Source organism: Sciurus vulgaris, assembly GCF_902686455.1.
Source record: "Sciurus vulgaris genome assembly, chromosome: 18".
NCBI classification, from domain to species: domain Eukaryota; kingdom Metazoa; phylum Chordata; class Mammalia; order Rodentia; family Sciuridae; genus Sciurus; species Sciurus vulgaris.
The window spans coordinates 40,736,702-40,741,160 of NC_136479.1; positions in this window are offsets into that span (position 1 = coordinate 40,736,702).

The following is a 4,459-nucleotide window of genomic DNA, read 5'->3' on the forward strand; positions in this document are numbered from 1 at the left end:
GTTTTTAACTGTAGTCCGGCATTGTTATGATGGTCAATTACCGGAGAGTTTTATTACCTGAATTCCTGTGTACACTGCTGGCTGTATTTTACTTGACGCCTTTTAAGGGTATATAGTAAAATAAGCACCTTCCCCCAGGGAGCGTGGATTTGGCAGCCTCAAGTGAACAAATAAAGATTTATCCACTCACCAGGACCAGTGTGGACTCTAGTTCTGCCTCTTGCGTATTCCTGTACCCAGCCTCAGGGATTGTGGGCGCACAGGAGTGTGCAGGCCAGGAAGCACGGAGTGCTGGTCAGCATCCTGGTCCCGTGTGCCACCCTGCCAAAGTCCTTAGAACTGGTTATAGGTGGAGTGCTAAAAAGGCTCAAAAATATAACGATGGAGCCTTAAACAAAAGTACTGGTCTTAGAAAATAGATTGTGGAAATCACATCAAGGAAAAGAATAGAACGAGTTCTTCCAGTCGCCAGGAAGCGCTAAGGCAGAGCTGAGCCCTTGGTTCACAGGTGGCTCGGGAAGAAAGACCTGGAAGTCAGCTCACGTTTGTTCCAAGCTGTACCACAAGAGGGTCGAGAGGGTCATTGCAGAAAATGTTTTGAAAGTATGAGATTATGTGCCCTCCCTGGCTGGAACACAGGGAAGGGCAGAGGCAGCTTAGGAAGAGAGCAGTGGCCCCTGCCGGGCAATCCAGAGTCCTGCGCGCCGAGCTGGTGGCAGTCTGCACAGGCGAGGGGGAGGGGTCCCCAGAGTCTGCACCGGTCGCTGTACTCCTCGCTGCATCCCCAGCCCCAGTTGGGTTTGAGAATTGGAAATCATTTGAAGAATTTGGCCAAGTAACTCAGTGTGGCTAAATAATCAAATAATCAGCCAGATTGGACAGACGGGAGCACTGCCTTCAAAGCCAGCCCCAGCAACAGCAGGCCAGCTCCCAGGCACCTGGCCTAGGCTGTTTGGGCATCTGCGCTCCAGCGGCGGGGCTCTGGGCAGGACCAGGCCTGCAGGCCTGTGGGGCTGCTGCGGCCTCGGCCTCCGCTGCGTCCTCCACCTCTGCGGCCACGCGGCGTGCGGAGCGGCCTGCGCAGCGGCCTGCATGGGCTGCCTGCCCTGGGGAAGTGGCCTCAGCCGCAGTGGGACCGCAGGCCCTGCGCATGCCGCCTTCTGTCCGGCACGCAGCCCCTCCTCCCTCGTGGGCGCCAGCCTGAGCAAAGCCAAAGGCAGCCTGGACAGTCCCGTCTTTGTCGTGTGGGAGGCTGCGTTTGAAATAGGGCACGAACTGTGGCACCCTCTTCCCACCTCTGATTCTGGGCTCCTGGGAGCAGCTGCACGGGTTCCCCGGCGTTGGGTAGGCGGTCGCGCTGGATGGAACCAGGAAGTGGTGGCAGTGTCCTGTGGCCTCTTGTCCATGTGACACCGTTTTTCCACACTAGTGAACTGGAACAGAAGTTAAGGCGGGGAATTTGTCCTGCACTGAACTGTAGGAAGGACCCAGCGCCTTCACCCCACGCCGGCTCCGACCTCCCCTGGTTCAAGGGCTGCTTTGATTGTTTCGCTCCCACTGGAGGCAAGTGGATTTTGTTTTTGATGCTGGGAATTGAACGGGGAGCTAACCCAGCCTTTTACTTTATTGCTGAGGCTGGCCTCCAACAGGCATCCTCCTGCCTGGAGGCAAGTGTCTGGGTGGCCAGTGTGGAGGTCCTCCTGGCTGCCCTCCCTGCTGCCCTCTCCAGAGCAGGGGCAGGTATGGGTGGATTCAAGGCTCAGTGGTGGCCTCCTGTGCCCACAAACGGGATCTTTGTGATCAGAAACCTCAGGGACACTGCCTGTGAACCACAGATCATGGCCCACCTAAGGTGTCATGTGCTCCCTCATGCAGGGCCCACAGCCCCGAGCTCAGCAGGGGCTCCTGCTGTCCCCTAACAGCTGGGAAATGTGCTCACCAGAGTCAAAGGCTGCTGTAAGGTCGCATCCAGAGCTGGGGCCCAGGCCAGTGGGTTTCATGACCTCCTCCATCCTGAGCCTACTGGAGAGTTAAAGATTTACTGGGTTGGAGTCTCCAGCCCAAGTGAACACTTAACACTGACCACAGCACGGACACGTTAAAACTGCCGCGGATGAAACCTTACTGCCTGGATGGAAGGCCTGTTTTGTGGAAAAGCCGAGTGGTTTTCATTTTCTAAAACAAACACAGAAGCACAGATTCACTTCCGTTTACCTTTCACCAGCTTAGGTCCCTGCCAGGTGAGGCAGCGCGTAGACTTTGTGCAGTGGTTTTAGCGGGAAGCTGCTTTGGGCCCTGCTGCTGTCGCAGGACGCCAGCCAGTCGCTTTCCCCGCTGGTCTGGCGGTGCTCAGTTTGCTGCTGGGCGTCTCCTTGCTGCTCCTTGCGCGTTCACGCGAGTGAGTCTCCTTTTGGGGGCTGACACCTGTAACCAGGGAGAGCTGTGGGCTCTCTTCCGTTCCAGAGGCCTGCCTGCCACAAGCCCTGTCCCCAGCAGGCCGCAGCAGGCCGCACAGCGAAGCAAAGGGCCACGCGGCGTTCTTTTTCTTTTCTCTTTTGTGGTGCTGGGGGTTGAGCCCTGGGCCTCAGCCTGTGCTCGACAAGCACTCTACCCCCGAGCGACACCCCAGCCCCAGATTTTTTTTTTTTTTTTAAGATCACTAAACTCTGAAGAAAGTGCAAGAAATGGAGGGCTGTTTGGTACTTTGCTGATCACATTTCCCAACTCTGAACATATTTCTATATGTTAATTCTCTTTGAATTGCTTTTATTTAGCTTACCTAGGTATATTGCTAACTTATCAGCATTTTAGGACTTGTTTTGCTAGTGGTGTGAACAAAAACACTGCCCACTTTCTAAGTCCCAGTGCTTTTCCAAGTGAACTGACGGTGGGCGGGGTGTGGGTCAGTGAAGAGCCCTGAGGCCTGGGTTCCAACCCAGCACCACCATGGAAAAAGCTCCCCGAGAACTGCCAGTCTCCATACTTTCTCTTTCCCTTCCTTCCAGAGTCATTAGCATGTTTCGAAGGAATATCTCTAATATTCCAATAATACAAATTTAATAAATTATAGTGTGGAGATGATTTAAGAAAAGATCTTTCATTGGCAGTTGTGAAAAACAACGGGACCAAGACGATGTCACAGCGCTCACACTAAAAGCTGAGGTCAAGGATGGAGCTGTGAAGAGGCTGGCTGACGCTGGGACAGCGCTGTGACGTCGTCTTGGTCCCGTGTCCTGCTGCCAGCCCACCCGACTTCACCTCCATCACCCTGCCTTCCCCCACAGCATCGATCAGCTTCGGCCACCATGTAAATGATTTGCAGTGCTGTTAGACCTTAACCGCCAGCCTCCCCTCAAGGGTCTCCTCCTTCACAAGAGCAGCGGGCGTGTTTGTTCTCGAGGTGCTCAAGGGCCTGGTGCTCAGCATGTAAGCCTGGTCTCTACTGAACAGAATGAAGACTAAACCCAGGCGCCGGGCTGGCCTGTGAGGTCCTGTGATCAGGGCAGGATGACCACTCCAAGGGAAGGGTGCATCCTGGAGGGATTCCGTTTCAGAGGGCCACTGTTTCCTGATTTTCTGGGCAGAATGAACCTTTACAGAAGTGAAATAAAGAGACAGAGAAAACTATTCCCTAGAGAAAATGTGGCTTTTGCATGTTCCCCGCTGGCACCTGGAGAGGGGTGCTCTCCAGGCACTTGGTAGTCTGGGTGGGATCGGGATGAGGGAACATGGAGGATGGCAGGGGCTCCTGAACCCTGTAGGGTACTTATTACAGATCCACAATTTTTTAGACTTGTTTTAGGTTTTTTTTTTTTTGTGTGTGTATGTGTGTGTGTGTGCTGGGGATCGAACCCAGGGTCTTGTGCTTGCGAGGCAAGCACTCTACCAACTGAGCTATATCCCCAGCCCAAGTTTTAGTGTTTGAGACAGGGTCTTGCTCTTTGCCCAGGTCGGCCTCAAACTCATGATCCTTTGGCCTCAATGCCTGGCCAGGCCCAGTGGTCTCTACGGGACCCTCCTGTGTGCAGCAGTCTCCCGCTCTGAGCAGCCTGATCACCTGCACTAGCAGTGCCTCATTTTTCATAGAGAAGGCAGCTGCACTGCTACTCCAAGCAGCCCTGCAAAGGTGAGCTTGGTATCAGACCCCTGCCCGGCCCTGCCCAGGCAGGAGGGGAGTGGAGCACCGTGCAGGTCCTGGAGGAGCTGGTAAGGACTCAGATGGGCAAAGAACTGTCATTTTCACGAGCATCCACGAGCAAGTCTGAGCAGGTGCTCCTTCCTCAGTCTGAAGACTAGGGCCCAGGCTCCCAGCGTGAGCAGCCCGCTGAGCGGGCTCTGGGCGGGTTGCGCGGCGCGGTCCCAGTGCAGTGTTCTGTGCTGGATGGCTTTCCCCAGCCCACGCTGGGGGCACAAGTCATTCTTGGCACAAGTCCACACAAAAAAGATCACATACACATAA